This window comes from Tursiops truncatus, chromosome 12 (genome assembly GCF_011762595.2).
Source record: "Tursiops truncatus isolate mTurTru1 chromosome 12, mTurTru1.mat.Y, whole genome shotgun sequence".
Lineage (NCBI taxonomy): Eukaryota > Metazoa > Chordata > Mammalia > Artiodactyla > Delphinidae > Tursiops > Tursiops truncatus.
Genome location: NC_047045.1, coordinates 71,246,661 through 71,263,975, shown reverse-complemented (window position 1 = coordinate 71,263,975; position 17,315 = coordinate 71,246,661). Strand labels below are relative to the sequence as shown.

The following is a 17,315-nucleotide window of genomic DNA, read 5'->3' as shown; positions in this document are numbered from 1 at the left end:
TTTATTCAGTTCATCTCAGTCAACATTCTGTCAAAATTTACGAGGTCCATTTTGTATAACCCACCTGCGCTGAGGTTTCTCCTGAAGTCTCCAGCTAAAAGACTTCCTTGTGTTAGTTACTGAGCACTGTAACTGGACCCTAGAAGTGGCACATATCTATCTTGCCCCATATTGTTCTTTCTGTCACCCCTGACCCCACTCCAGATGTTAAGAAATTTATTGAGAGAAGGGACTAATTAGAGAGCTTGTGCTTAATAAAAACTCAATGAGCATTTGTTGAATAAATGCAGAATTGCACCAACCATAAATGTCTGAATGCACTTATGTACTGCAGAAAGCGTAGATATTACTAGGCAACAGATACATACCCATTGAGGTTCATGCGTTCAAAAGTGTAGCCAGTTAGATGGCACGTGTCCTGGCTGTGTGAGAGAAACTGGGTCAGTAGAATAGGTGGGAGAGAATGACTAATTCATAAAGTGACCACAGGGTGTTAGCCTATTTTATTTGGCTTGGAGGCAAAAATAATTGTGGAGACCGGAAGTACTAATGATTTTTATTAAAGTAAATGAGGGGGCGTGGCCACTCAGAGTACACTAACACTTTATGAAGAATTCTGGGATCAGTCCTGGTGAAATAGTGATAAATTCATCCTGACCCACGCTTTTTTCCAGAATTAGTTTGTAAAATGATGAACTCTCACTTCCTAAATTTTCTGCAGATGCTACCATTGCTGGGGAAATGTCACTGTTAGAGAATAGAAAACTGTTATTCCAAAGAGTACTGAAGACTGACTGAATGAGGTCTGGAGCATTATTGAAATGGTAAGATAAACTCAAGTACTTTCTGATAAAAGAAAAATTCTTTTTAAAAAATGTGGTCCCTTCTGAATTATGGCCAAATGTCACCGAATCATTTTCAGTGAAATTTTATCTGTTAATGGGGAGGAGATGGGACGAGGCTCTGAGCTCCTCCTGGCAACCCTGCAGCTGAGGCTGTTCTCCCTTGAGATAGCTGGTAATGGAAGCAGCTGAAGCTGGAGGTCATTAACATTTTGAGAACACCACAAACTGACACTGTGTAATATTATGACATTTCATCCCGAGACATTTAATCTCTTTTAATCAGTGTTTATGTTGGGGATACTTCACAGTTATTTGCTTTTGCATAAAAATGGAACACTTTGGCATGTCATTAACATAAGACTGGTTTACTTTATTACTCATTGCAATTGTTTCTAGATCTCTCTCTCTCCCTCCCTTCCCCTGTACCTCTCTCCTCTCCCTTCCTTCTTTTCTTCTCTTTTCCCCCTTTTCCTCTCTTCATCGTTTCTGGCTTTTGCTTTCACCTACGCTTTTTTTTTTTTTATGCGGTACATGGGCCTATCACTGCTGTGGCCTCTCCCGTTGCGGAGCACAGGCTCTGGACGCGCAGGCTCAGCGGCCATGGCTCACGGGCCCAGCCACTCTGCGGCATGTGGGATCTTCCCGGACCGGGGCACGAACCCGTGTCCCCTGCATCAGCAGGCGGACTCTCAACCACTGCACCACCAGGGAAGCCCTCACCTATGCTATTTTTGAAAGCCCTTTCAATTTTTCCCTTTGCTGATATACTTCTTGGGATGTTAGTGATCTGAGGTTCTCAGGCTACCTTCTTAGTAAACTTCTGCTGGAGAGTCTGGAAGAAAACCCACCTCACCTCTCTGAAAAATGCTCATGGTCCTCATCGTCCTAAGTTAGGAGCCACTTGTTCCCCTCTGAATGTTCCTCCAGCCAGGGATGACTTCCCTGCACGTACTTTTCTTCTCCCCTAACCCTAACACCCCACCCCACTCCCCACCCGCTACCCCCCCTTTGCTTCTCTCATTTGCTTCAGGTATTGTCGTAAGCTTCCAGCATCTGTCCTCATGTCACCAATTCTTTTTCCTCCTTGTGAGTGAGGTGCTTTGTCTTACTTTAAAGCTACTTCAACTTTTCTTCCCCCCGCAAAACCTTTTCATTAAATGCAAAACTGATAATTGTTGATTATTTTATATTAGAGAAAGGATATATTCCTGAGTGTAAGCAAGTGGTTCCACATTTCAACCCACGAACTAGGTGTAATTTTCTTTATTTAAAACAAATGAGCATTTATGTTAAAATTATAAATCTCTTATTGTGCCAGGTCGTCAAAACCTAATCTCAGTTTAGGGAAGTGTTTCTCAACCTTGACCTTGCTGACATTTGGGGCTGGGTGATTCTTTGTTTGGGGGGTGCCATTTTGTGCACTGTAGAATGTTCAGCAGCATCTCTGACCTCTGCCTATCAGATTCCAGCAGCACCCCCCACTTGTGACAGCAAAACATGTCTCCAGGTATTGCCAAATGTCTGCTGGGGAGCGAGATAGTCCCACATTGAGAGCCCATGTGTTTAGTGGAGTGCCTCTTCCTTTCTGTGGGGTGATGTCTAAGAGCGAAGGCAGAGACTTGAGGGATGGAGAAGACCTTTCCTTGAAATCATTCTTCATCTACATAGACTCAAAGGAGGGGTCTCTATTCCCATTTTGACTTTGGGCCCCTGGTGCATCTACTACGATCTTACAAATGACTTTCAGAGCAGCTGTCTCTGCTCTGCTCTCAGGCGCAAAGCTCTTCCTGCATTATTGCAAGATACTCTGTTACGTGGCCTCAGGCCTGTCCTGGTGCCATGCTGGGGAGCCGGGCTGAGGGACAGGACACAGGAATCTTGCTGGTTCCAGGCACTCCCCTGGGGCTAGGGGCCCAGTTCTGTCTGATCTGGGATTCCCAGTTCCGTCTGCAGAGACCGTTCTGTAGGAAACAGAGCTTAGGAACCCACCATCATTTAACTTGGATTCTGCCGTGGCTGCTCTTGTTCCCCGCAGTCATGACCACTTTTATGTAGTCTGAGGACAAGCTGGCCTGGCTCTTCATCTGGTTTTCCAGAGATAATGTTTTATGGCTTGGGGGTTACATACTTCATAGTGATGCTTTTAACACCAAAAAGATTTTCTCTGCCATATTATCCCTTCCCTGAGGCAATGACTTCTACTGAATGAATGGGTGGGAATAAAAAGATACAAGAAAATGAGAGAAAAAAGTTTTGGTTAAAATTTCAATTATTAAAAAAACAACAGGGCTTCCCTGGTGGCGCAGTGGTTGGGAGTCCACCTGCTGATGCAGGGGACACGGGTTCGTGCCCCGGTCCGGGAAGATCCCACATGCCGCGGAGCGGCTGGGCCCGTGAGCCATGGCTGCTGAGCCTGCGCGTCCGGAGCCTGTGCCCCGCAACGGGAGAGGCCACAACAGTGAGAGGCCCGCGTACCACAAAAAAAAAAAAAAAAAAAATCACTTTTTTATTCCAGTGCTATATTACCATAGAAATATAAATATTTGGAAAACTAGATAAAGAGTCATTTTATCCTCAGCCTACAGAAGGATGATTAGGACTGTTGGGGAACAAGATAGTCCCAGGGAAGCAAAGAGCTTAGCTGATGGTGGACTTCTGAGCTGGGTGTCCTGTGGGTAGGACTCCCATGATGGAATTGGGAATTTAAGATGACGTCGTATGATTTCACCTGTGCGCTATGGTTTTGCTTTGGTTAATGAGCCAAAGGTTCCTTAGTAATCCTCTGCAGTTCTGGGCATCTGGTGATCATTGCTCTTTGCGAGGCCTCTGGTCCACTCCTCACTCTCAATTCCCCAATGTATATTTGGTTTATATTCTTCTTTTCTAAAGTATTAGTGTAAGCCATGAATTATTTCATGAGTTGTAATTTACATAGATAGTATTGGGTTCCTTATTTTTTTCACTCAGCCCTCTGTATTTAGAGTATGATGGGTCTAAACTGTTATCTCTGTTTTGTTTTAAAGTGCGTTCCTCTGATTACCAATGATTTTCGGCCCCTATCATATATTGGGTTTCTTTGGCTCTGAATTGGCTCAGATATCCTTTACTCATTTTTAAAATTTGAGATTCTTATGCTTTTTTCATATGCATGAGTTTCTTGTATATTTAGATAATCATTTCCTGTGGTTTTATTCCTCTGGCAAATATCATCTCTCTGCAACAGCTTTATGTTAACTTGATTCACAGAAATTCTTAATTTGATGTGATTAAAACTATTAATGATGCTTTTGGAATTTTAAGTTCTTCCCTAACCCTAGGGCACATTATCTTCTGCCTTGGTTTCTTTTGGCTTATTTCTTTAATATACGTGGATTCCATTCTTGTAGGTGATAATAGGTATGGATTTTTTTCCATAATGAGCAGCTTTCCTATCATCGTTCACTAAACAGTCTGACTTGTGGTACCACCTTTATTATGCAGTAAATTCTGAGATACGAGTCTGTCTTACAGCCATCCTGGTCTGTAGGTCAATTTGTCTATTTTTGTATTAATATTATGCTGTTTGTATTATAATGACCTTCTAGTAAGTCTTAGTAACTGTTAGGCCAAGTGTTCCATCTCATATGCTTATCATGGTGATGTTGTCTAGAATCATAACTCAGGGCTGCTTGTAAGCATCACTTTGGGGACTAGGATTTCAACATATGAATTTTTGGGGAGATACAAACATTTAACCCATAGCATAATGACAGAGAGTACGTGAATCAAGGGAAACTCTTGAACGCTGCTGGTGAGAGTGTACAAAGATACAACCAGTAGGAAAAACAAGTTGGTACTATGTTATAAAGCTTAACATGCACCTTGTCCATAATACACCAGTTCTATTCCTGTATGCATTATATACCACAAAGAAATAGTTGTTTATGTATCCAAAAAAGAGATAGAAGAATATTTGCACCAGTATCATAACCAACAAATTGGCAATAACAAAATGTCCTTAGGAAAATGAATGAACAAATTATACAATATTTGTGTAATGAAATATCTTTTCAACAGTGAAGTTGAACTACAACAATGTGTATCACCAAGGGTGAATTAAAAAGTATTATTAAGCAGTAAAAACAAGAGTGAAAAGAATGAATTTAAGATTTCAATTTTATAAATTTCAAAAAATAAGCAAAACTAACATGTATTAAAAAGTGTGATTAGGGGCTTCTCTGGTGGCGCAGTGGTTGGGAGTCCGCCTGCCGATGCAGGGGACGCGGGTTCGTGCCCCGGTCCGGGAGGATCCCGCATGCCGCGGAGCGGCTGGGCCCGTGGGCCATGGCCGCTGGGCCTGCGCGTCCGGAGCCTGTGCTCCGCGATGGGAGAGGCCACAGCGGTGAGAGGCCCGCGTACCGCAAAAAAAAAAAAAAAAAAAGAGTGTGATTAGGGCGCAATGGTTGAGAGTCTGCCTGCCAATGCAGGGCACATGGGTTCGTGCCCCGGTCCGGGAAGATCCCACATGCTGCGGAGCAGCTGGGCCCGTGAGCCATGGCCACTGAGCCTGTGCGTCTGGAGCCTGTGCTTCGCAATGGGAGAGGCCACAACAGTGAGAGGCCCGTGTACTGCAAAAAAAAAAAAAAAAAAAAAAGTGTGATTAAACTGGAGAGGTTGTGGAGAAAAGGAAACCCTCCTACACTGTTAGTGGGAATATAAATTGGTGCAGCCACTACGGAGAAGAGTATGGAGATTCCTCAAAAAACTAAAAATAGTGTTGCCATATGATGCAGCAATCCCATTCCTCGGCATATATCCAGACAAAACTGTAATTCGAATAGATACATACATCCCTATGTTCATAGCAGCACTATTTACAACAGCCAAGACATGGAAACAACCTAAATGTCCATCGGCAGATGAATGGGTAAAGAAGATGTGGTATATATATATATATATATACACACACATACATACATACACACACAATGGAATATTACTCAGCCATAAAAAATGAAATAATGCCATTTGCAGCTACCTGGATGGACCTAGAGATTATCATACTACTCCAAGTAAGTCAGAAAGAGAAAGGCAAATACCATAGGATATCACCTATATGTGGAATCTAAAATATGACACAAATGAACTTATCTATGAAAGAAACAGACCCACAGACATAGAGAACAGACTTACGGTTGCCAAGGGAGAGGAGAGGAAGGGGAGGGTTGGATTGGGAGTTTGGGGTTAGCAGATGCAAACTATTATATATAGAATGGATAAACAACAAGGTCCTACTCTATAGCATAGGAAACTATATTCAGTATCCTGTAGTAAACCATAATGGAATGGAATTTAGTAATAAACTCACAAACTCAGGTTACTGAGTTTTATTGATGAAGAATGAGAAAGGAGAAAAGGATGATGGAGAACAAAGAAGTGTCAGTGGTTTGGATATTTTCTTTTTTAATTGGTGGTTGTTCATGGGTTTTTGCTCTTCTTTTATGTTCATAACTTGTATATGTCACATACATTCCTTTCACATATCAGATATTCCAAAATAAAAAAGTCCAAGGCAAGTACACTTATTAAAATGACAAAAATTGTCAACATGTACTATTTTTTCCATTATTCTAAAATAATCCCTTCCTCCTTGAAAATCACTTTCTGTCTTCTTTTACCTCCTTTGTTCCTTTTTTAAGATCAAATTTTATTGTTTTATTTTGTATTTATTTTACTTTATTTTATTTTATTTTTTTTTTGCGGTACACGGGCCTCTCACTGTTGTGGCCCCTCCCGTTGCGGAGCACAGGCTCCAGACGCACAGGCTCAGCGGCCATGGCTCATGGGCCCAGCCACTCCGCGGCATGTGGAATCCTCCTGAACCGGGGCACGAACCCGTGTCCCCTGCATCGGCAAGCGGACTCTCAACCACTGCGCCACCAGGGAAGCCCCTGTATTTATTTTAGTTTAAGTTTTTAATCTGTTTACTCCACTTGATTGTAAGATTTATGCCCCAATTATTTTCCATTTGATCCCCTCCTATCCATTTCCCATTTTCTTGGAGCTGCAGTGTGCTTTCAGAGACTGAAGACTATATCACCTTAAATTGTTTGCTCTCATACTTTCAGTTGGATTTGGCCAATGGAAAGCCCTGGTAAACTAGAGGGTGAGAAGAGAGAGAGATTGAGGAGCCTTTTCCTGCAATTTCCTTGTCTTTGGGCAGCACCTGTATCCCTTGTACTATAGTTTCTTCCAGGCATCTCTTCCTCCATGTCTCAAAGTCTCATTGGTTTACCATTATGTCCTGCTCGCCCATCCAACTTTAGATGTGGTGGCAGCTTCTCACTCTTGCTGGCCTTGGGGTGCCTCAACTCTCCTTATCTTGTTCTGAAACATTTCTTAACATATCTAAGCAGCTCCTTCATTAAAACCACTTAATTGGTACCATCTGGGGTAAAGTTTTCTTACTGCCAGAATCTTGTTATACACTTGGTCTACCTCAGTCACTGCTGTTTCTTCAACATCTAGAATAATACCTAACGTCACAGTAGTAACTAAAAAAATTTGTTTTTCTAAAGAAAGAAAGAATGAGGACAAATACAAAAGGTGCACTCATAGTACCTTAGAATTTGAAAGGACTTTGATGGACATGTCATCCAACTTTTCCTGTTATAGGTATGGAAATGGAACCTGGATGAAACCAAGTTCACTGGAGAGGAAGTCTAGTCCCCCATGTATAGCACTAGGTACTGATAGATGTCTTCACGAATAACAGCACAGAAAATTACCACATGATTGTGTCCCACCAGCAGCAGCTGATTAGGTCAGGGCTGGGAAACAGACATCTGTATTATGGATCTATCTATCGGCTAGTAGCAGCCCATGAGAAATCTGGCATGAGAACTCTACCCAAACAAAATGATGACTAAAGAACACTTAATCAGATTCTCTTCCTTGGAGAATTTGAGTGCGAAATACAAAGGGTGTTCCAGTTGGTGATGAAGGCTGATACTGGAAAAGATACAGAAGTCAGGTATCAGAGATGATAAGCTGGCAGGGGTCAAGAGAAACTGAGTATGTAGAGATTGTGAATACATTCAAGTTCAAAGTACAGGTATCCTGAGTAAGCAGAAACTAAAAGATATCTAGCAGTAGAGCTAGAGAGAGGAGCTGAGTTACAATATTGGCAAGAGATTGTCTAACTAAAGAACAAGTTAATGTTGGTAGTAAAATGACTTTGGATCTTAAACCATCTTCTAATTCTCAAACTCTATTCTTCTCCTTTGAGATCCAGAATATATCTGTTACTGGGTTAGCAAAGATTCCCTTAGTCCTTTTTTCCATATATATTTTTACAACAAACCCTCATTATCTTAAGTTCTAACAGCTACAAAAAGGTGGAAAAACCAAAGCTCGGCTCCCAACCTAGTATTTTTCCCACATATCACTCACATTGAGTTATCAATCAAAATGTTTAATCTCATTTGTGATTTCTTCCTAATTCCAGCCTAGTTTAGAGAAAGTTTAAAAACGTATTCTTTGATAGTTTCACCATGCAGTAATTGCAGTCTAATATTTCCTTTCTTTCACAACTCTGTGTGAGTTTTGGAAAATATTGATCAATGGCACAGGATAGAAAGCCCAGAGATAAACCCACGCACATATGGTCACCTAATTTATGACAAAGGAGGCAAAAATACACAAAGGAGGCAAGAACATTCAGTGGAGAAAAGACAGCCTCTTCAATATGTGGTGCTGGGAAAACTGGACAGCTACATGTAAAAGAATGAAATTAGAACACTCCTTAACACCATACACAGAAATACATTCAAAATGGATTAAAGACCTAAATTAAGACTGGACACTATAAAACTCTTAGAGGAAAACATAGGAGAAACACTCTTTGACATAAACCACAGCAAGATCTTTTCTGACCCACCTCCTAGATTAATGAAAATAAAGACAAAATAAACAAACATGACCTAATTAAACTTAACAGCTTTTGAACAGCAAAGGAAACCATAAACAAGACAAAAAGACAACCCTCAGGATGGGAGAAAATATTTGCAAATGAAGCAACAGCCAAAGGATTAATCTCCAAAATATACAAACAGCTCATGGAGCTCAATATCAAAGAAACAAACAACCCAATCCAAAAATGGTGGAAGGCCTAAATAGACATCTCTCCAAGGAGAACATACAAATGGCCAAGGGGCACATGAAAGGATGCTCAACTTCACTAATTATTAGAGAAATGCAAATCAAAACTACAATGACGTATCACCTCACACTGGTCAGAATGGCCATTATCAAAAAATGTACAAACTATAAATGCTGGAGAGGGTGTGGAGAAAAGGGAACCCTCTTGCACTGTTGGTAAGAATATAAATTGATACAGTCACTGTGGAGAACAGTGTGGAGGTTCCTCAAAAAACTAAAAATAGAACTACCATATGACCTAGAAATCCCACTCTTGGGCATATACCCTGAGAAAACCATAATTCAAAAGGACACATGTACCCCAATGTTCATTGCAGCACTATTTACAATAGACAGGACATGGAAACAACCTAAATGTCCAATGACAGATGAATGAATAAAGAAGATGTGGTATATATATACAATGGAATATTACTCAGCGATAGAAAGAAACGAAATTGAGTTATTTGTAGTGAGGTGGATGGACCCAGAGTCTGTCATACAGAGTGAAGTAAGCCAGAAAAAGAAAAACAAATATTGTATATTAATGCGTATATGTGGAATCTAATAAAATGGTACAGATGAACCTATTTGCAGGGCAGGAGTAGAGACACAGACATAGAGAACGGACATGTGGACACAGGGTGGGAAGGAGAGAGGGTGGGACAAATTGGGAGATTAGGAATGACATATATACACTACAGTGAATAAAATAGATAGCTAGTGGGAACATGCTGTAAAACACAGGAAGCTCAGCTCGGTGCTCTGTGATGACCTAGATGGCTGGGAAGAGGGGTTGGGAGGGAGGACCAAAGAGGGAGGAGATATATGTATACATATAGCTGACTGACTTAATTGTACAGCAGAAACTAACACAACATTGTAAAGCAATTATACTCCAATAAAAAAAATTAAAAAGAAAAGGAAAAAAAAATATTGACAACAAACAGAAGGTGTTCCGATGGGTAGACTCAAATTCCCCCAAATCCATTGTATATAGTTTTTTACAGATTATCTAAATTTTAAGTGAAGAAATAGAAAAATATCAACCTCTGGGAGATGACAGTGAGGAGGGTTACCTAAAAGATCAGTTATTTCATTCTTTCAAAATTTTAATCTCTAGTAGCCAAAATCCCAAGCAGAACCACTCTGAGAATAGAATCTTAGGGGGAGATGCAGCTTAGTAGCGGAACAGGACAGAGAATGAAGTGATAATGCATGAAGCAGAGAGGACTCAGAAGGCAGCAGCATTAGGATTGTATAAAGAGCAGCCTGGGAGAGAGGAATTCATGCTTTTGGGCCGATTCATAAAGGGGTGATTAGTATGAGCAAAATGTAGGAGTGTCATTTATCTTGATTGTCCCAAAGCCCTTGATAGAATATTTTCCTGAAGACTCTTTCACAAAAAGTGAACTCAAATTGCCTTGAAAATTGGCTGATGAGCCCAAAAAAAAAAAAAAAAAAAAAAAAAAGAGCAAATGTATCTAGTTTTAGGGAAATAGCTGAAAATGATAAAGAACTGACATCATTTTTTTCGTCTTCTCACATTTTCAAAAGTTAGCTGAGAAAGTAGTTTTCAAAATATGTGATGAGCTAAACTTGTTGTGTGTTAGGTTCCCTGAGTGCAGTGGCCATATATTCTGAGCCAAAGTGAGGAAGGACTTATGTTGCTTCTGGGTGCAAGAGGTGGCGAGATGCCATTTGGAAGCCAACTTATTAGAATTTCTGCCACATTCTTTACTGTGTATAGGAATTTCAGGACAAACTTTTTTTTTTTTTTTTTTTTGCGGTACACGGGCCTCTCACTGTTGTGGCCTCTCTCCCATTGCGGAGCACAGGCTCCGGACGCGCAGGCTCAGCGGCCGTGGCTCACGGGCCCAGCCGCTCCGCGGCATGTGGGATCTTCCCAGACCGGGGCATGAACCTGTGTCCCCTGCATCGGCAGGCAGACTCTCAACCACTGGGCCACCAGGGAAGCCCCTAGGACAAACTTATAAATAAAGATAATTCGAAAAAATTCTAGACGTATGTTTTCAAGCAGTGAGATTTGTGATTACTGATATCAAGGAGCTTAGAATCTGAGATAAGGAAGTTGAGATGTGCTCACCACACCTTAAACATGATAAAACAATTTCAGAAACCTGGAGATAACAGAACATATTAACATCATTTCTGGTTTTCTTTTTTCTCTCCATTCTAACCCTTCCTTCTTCTAATCTGAGAGGGTTTAAAATGTAAATTGGATCATGTCATTAGCCTTAAAATCCTTCAAAGACCTTCCATTGCACTTTGCAAATAATTCAGAGATCTTGTTAATCATTGTATTTTCTACTAGTCTCTACCTAGATGGTAGTAGGAATGTAGTGACAATTCCTATCAATAAAAGTAGTTAACGTGGCTGACATAGAAAACGGACTGTAAAACATCAGCTATTTCAGTGCTTGGGTCTGATTGGTTCACCAAAACCAAGGGTGCATTTCATTTTGACCACATTATAACCACTCTAAATGGTTATGCCAGTTGTGATCTGCACAACTTGAAGGGTATTGACTGAAGGAAAAATGCAAGAGTTGTGAGTTAAATTTTATTCAGGGCCTTACTGAGGACTAGAGCCTGGGAGACAGTCACTTAGTAGCTCTGAGGAAGTTGTTCTGAAGAGGGGAGAAGCCAGTTTATATGTGATTTTTTGGCTAGAGAACCTGTGTTCTCAAGTATATATCTTGGTGAAAGATTACTGCTAGTCAAGAAGAGATATCTCAGGTTAATGATCCTAGTGCTTTTCTATGTAGGAGAAGATGCAAGAATCTGGGTTCATTAAAATCCTTCCAGAGGGCTTCCCTGGTGGTGCAGTGGTTGAGAGTCCGCCTGCCGATGCAGGGGACATGGGTTTGTGCCCCGGTCCAGGAGGATCCCACATGCCGCAGAGCGGCTGGGCCAGTGAGCCATGGCCGCTGAGCCTGCACGTCCGGAGCCTGTGCTCCGCAACGGGAGAGGCCACAACGGTGAGAGGCTTGCGTACCACAAAAAAAAAAAAAAAAAAAAAAAAAAAAAATCCTTCCAGAGATATACATCTATGTAAGGGGGCTGCTTGTCCAAAGCACAGAGTGCCTCATACTGTTACCTTAATTTCCTCTCAGAGTGCACTGCTGGTCAGGACTGCAGCAGGTTGCAATTTTAACCCTTACAGAGTTGAGTAGTAGACAGAAATGCTCTTTGTTCTTCTCTGTTTTCAGTTCTACAGTGGGTACATAGGTATCTGAGAGCTTTCCCACATGTAAGAAGTCTGTGAGTTTTCAGAGCCTTGAAAGTGGGTGCTTAGCTTTATTTGTCTTTCTGTTCCTTACAGAGTCTATTATTTTACCTGAGACTGAATTGGGAATTAGTTCATATTTATTCATTTAATGGAATTTTAAAATAATCATGTATGTTCTTATATGTTCTCATTTTGAAATAATTTCAGTTTACAAACTAATAGTTTTTTAATTTTTAAAATTAATTAATTTATTTTTGTCTGCATTGGGTCTTCATTGCTGTGCACAGGCTTTCTCTAGTTGCGGTGAGCGGGGGCTACTCTTCGTTGCAGTGCACAGGCTTCTCATTGCAGTGGCTTCTCCTGTTGCGGAGCATGGGTTCTAGGCATGCAGGCTTCAGTAGTTGTGGCATGCAGGCTCAGTAGTTGTGGCGCACGGACTTAGTTGCTCCGCATGTGGGATCTTCCTGGACCAGGGCTCAAACCCATGTCCCCTGCACTGGCAGGCGGACTCCCAGCGACTGCGCCACCAGGGAAGTCCCCAAAGTAATATTAATATTTTAATAATGCATACTTGGTCAGTTTATTTTAAAAAGTCAAAACAAAGCATCATAAAAATGACTCCTATATACATTAAAAATGTTAAATTTTAAGACATGAAGTGTACATTCATTCAACAATCTTTTGAGATAGCGCTCAGGCCTATTCTTTGACCATTTATACTCTATTCTTTGTGCCCATTGATAAAAGTTCTGATTTATTTTATTACATTAATCATAAGGTATGACCCTAAATTTCCATATTCTTGAAAGTAGAATAAGAAGTTAGATACTTCTGACACAATACCAGTGTCAGAATCCCTTTAGATTTTTTATCTTCTTTCCCCTTAAACTTATATAATTGTCTTGTCTGCAACTCATTTGATAGTGAATTTTTGCCTATTTCTGAATCTTTCTAAACCATTCAACCTCAAATTGATGGAAACAATTCAATTTCTCCCACTTAACATTTTTAGTTTATTTAATAGTAAATTTAATTACATACTTATAGTTACCAGTAAAATCCACCTAAAGAGTTTGGGAAGAGACATCAACTCATAGTAAGCATATCACTCAAAGATAGGAACAGAATGTCAACATTCAAAAGGTGTATTCGTGTGAGCGTTCATCCTGTAGCAGAGAGCTGTGGGTAAGCAGAATCTGTTAACCTGAGGTCAGTTTGGAGAACTTCTGTTGTTTTGTAATTATAATTACATTGTAATTACATGATTAATAAGAATGTCTAAATAATGAATAGAGTCTAAAAGAGTAAACACAACATATCCTAAAGAGTCTCAATATTTAGGCTACAAAGAACTCTACACTCTGGACCACACACTGATCTTAGCTAATTTGGGGTATGACTATGGCTTTAAGATGAAGGAGTGCAACCATTAAATTTGTGAATCAGGATCCTTTGTACACTATTCATTTAAGAAAGTCTTGACTTCAAAAAGTGGTGACTGAAGATGGTTTTCAAGAGCAAGTGGAAGAAAAGTGTGAAATTCACAATCATTTACACTTTGATGCTAATGGCGTCAATGAAAATAACTTTTGCACATAGCACATTTAAAAGGGTTTTCAGGAACGTTATCTCATTTGAACCTTGCACGCTGTGAGCTCAGTACTGTGAGTACAGTCATTCTCCTGGTTTCTTAGATGAGGGAGCTGAGGCACAAGGAGATTAAACGATTTGTCATAGGTTTTAGAATATTAATACACAACTGTCACTCAAATCACATCACTTCAATTTTTGTTTTTCCCTGCTAAAGCTTGTTGTACGATAAATTGTCTTGAGCAGAGTAACTTGTCCTTCTGCAATAGGGAAAAAAAAAAGCAATGAATTATTATTATTGTTTATTTAACTCCATTACCACATGCTGACTACCCTAAAACTGCATTTCTCTGTATAGGTCTGTCTTCCCTGCTAGATGAGCTACAGGAGAACAGTGACCTCCTCCAGTTTGACTGCCAGTCCTCTTTATCTAGTATGAGTCTGCTGACATTAATTTGGCTGAGCTGAATTCTAAGAGATAGTGCTTTATCCATTTTAGAAATAAGAATACATTTTAGGAGCATGTTGTATTATTTCTAAGCAAAATTTGATGTTTTATAAAAATGGGATAGAGGAAAATCTTGGAGATTTGAGGAGGAAGAATATTTCAGACCTTTTTCAAGAGAACCTCAGAATATGGTGAGTCACGTTATCATTCTCACATTCTTCATCCTTATGTTTACTAGTTAAATCTATGGTTTTTCTATTTGTAATTCACCGTCTTATTCTTTATTTTTATTAATTTCTTCCTGCTTTCTTTATGTGTGTTTTTTTAATTGACATGTAATGGACTTACAATATTATGTTAGTTTCAGATGTATGACAACATATTGATTCAATAATTTTATACATTACAAAATGATCACCACAGTGAGTCTACTTACCATCTGTTGCCATACAAAGTTATTAAAATATTATTGTTATTACAATATTATTGACTGTATTTCCTATGCTGTACATTACATGGCTGTGACTTATTTATTTTATAACTGGAAGTTTGTACCTCATAATCCCCATTCACTTATTTCTCCCATTTTCCGCATCCTCTTGCCCTCTGGCAACCACCAGCTTGTTCTCTATATCTATTAAGTCAGCTTCTGTTTTGTTACATTTGATCATTAGTTTTTTGTTTGTTTGTTTGTTTGTTTTAGGCTTCTACGTATAAGTGGTAACATAGATCATTTGTCTTTCTCTGTCTGATTTATTTGACTCAGCATAATACTCTCTGGGTCCACCCATGTTGTTGCAAATGGCAAGACTTCATTCTTTTTATGAGTAATATTCCAGTGTATGAATATACCGTATCTTCTTTATTTATTCATCTAGCAGTGGGCACAAGTTGTTTCCATATCTTGGCTATTTTACATAATGCTGCTATGAACATTGGAGAGTATATATATTTTTGAATTAGTGCTTTCATTTCTTTGAATAAATACCCAAAAGTGGAATTGCTGGATCATTTAGTAGTTCTATTTTTAATTTCTTGAGGAAACTTCATACCGATTCTAGAGTGACTGTATCAATTTACATTCCCACCAACAGTGCACTAAGGTTCATTTTTCTCCACATACTTGCGAACACTTGTTATTTCTTGTCTTTTTGATAGTAGCCACCTTAATAGGTGTGAGATGATATCTCTTTGTGGTTTTGATTTGCATTTCCTTCATGATTAGTGATGTTGGGCATCTTTTCACGTGCCTGTTGGCCATCTGTGTGTCTTCTTTGGAAAAATGTCTATTCAGGTCCTCTGCCCAGTTTTAAATTGGACTGTTTGGTTTTTTTGATGTCGAGTTGTATGAGTTTTTATATATTTTGGATATTAATCCCTTATCAAACATATCATTTGTAAATATTCCCCCATTCAGTAGGCTATCTTTTCATTTTGTTGATGGTTTCTTTCAGTGTGCAAAACCTTTTTATTTCAATGTAGTTCTTTGTTCATTTTTGCTTCTGTTTCCCTTGTCTGAGGAGACAGATCCAAAAAATATTGCAAAGACCAATGTCAGAGAGCGTACTGCCCATGTTTTCTTCTAGGATTTTTATGGTTTTACATCCTACATTTAAGTCTTTAGTCAATTTTGAATTTATTCTTATATACAGTGTAAGAAAATGGTCTAGTTTCATTCTTTTGATTGTAGCTGTCCAGTTTTCCCAACATCGTTTATTGAAGAGACTGTCTTTTCTCTGTTGTATGTTCTTTTCTCCTTTGTCATAGGTTAATTGACCATATAAGTTTAGGTATACTTCTTGGCTCTATTCTGTTCCATTGATCTACATGTCTGTTTATGTACCAGTACCATACTGTTTGATTACTATAGCTTTTGTAGTATAGTTTGAAATCAGGGTGCATGATACCTCTAGCCTTGTTCTTCTTTCTCAAGGCTTCTTTGGCTATCTGTGGTCTTTTGTGGTCCATATAAATTTTAGGATTCTTTATTCTAGTTCTGTGAAAAATGCCATGGGTATTTTGATAGGGATTACATTTAGTCTGTAGATTGCTTTGAGTAATATGGGTACTTTAACAATATTAATTCTTCCAATCCAAGAGCACAAGATATCATTTCAGTTGTTTGTGTTGCCTTCAGTTTCTTTCATCAGTGTATTATAGTTTTCAGAATATAGATCTTTCACCTCTTGGTTAAATTTATTCCTAGATATTTTATACTTTTTGATGAAATTGTAAATCAGATTATTTTCCTAGTTTCTCTTTTTGGTAGTTCATTTTTAGTATATAGAAATACTACAGATTTCTGTACATTAATTTTGTATCCTGCAAATTTACTGAATTAATTTATTAGTCCTAACATTTTTTGGTGCCATCTTTAGGTTTCTCTGTATAGAATCAGGTATTCTGAAAACAGTGACAGTTTTATTCTTCCTTTCCAATTTGGATTACTTTTACTTATTTTTCTTGTAAGATTGCTGTGTCTAACACTCCCAATACTGTGTTGAATAAAAGTGGTGGGAGTGGGCATACTTGTCTTGTTCTCGATATTAGAGGAAAAGCTTTTCAGCTTTTCACTATTAAGTATGATGTTAGCTGTGGGCTTGTCTTATGTGACCATTAATATGTTGAGGTATGTACTCTCTAGGCCCATTTTGTTGAGAGTTTTTATCATAAGAAGATATTGAATTTTGTCTAATGTTTTTTCTGCATCTTTTGAGATGATTATGTAATTTTTATCCTTCATTTTGTTAATGTGGTGTTATCACATTGACTGATTTGTAGATGTTGTACCATCCTAGCATCCCCAGAATAAACCCCACTTGGTCATAGTGTATGATCTTTTAATGTATTGTTGGAGTCAGTTTGCTAGTATTTTGTTGAGGATTTTTGCATCTATGTTCATGAGGAATATTGGCCTATCATTTTCTTTCTTTGTGATGTCTTTGTCTGATTGGTATCAGGGTAATGCTGACATCGTAAAATGAATTTGGAAGTGCTCCTT

At 39.1% G+C, this 17,315-nt stretch overlaps 1 long non-coding RNA gene across 1 annotated transcript in view; it reads left to right on the top strand.

Moving 5' to 3' along the window:
• The window catches only part of LOC117314511 (uncharacterized), a 357,472-nt gene that overhangs the window by 225,782 nt on the left and 114,375 nt on the right, over positions 1-17,315 (top strand). Inside the window, exons 5-6 of the long non-coding RNA XR_012324902.1 lie at positions 722-824; positions 14,225-14,505. This is a non-coding gene — a long non-coding RNA (uncharacterized lncRNA). The remainder of the gene's footprint in view (positions 1-721; positions 825-14,224; positions 14,506-17,315) is intronic.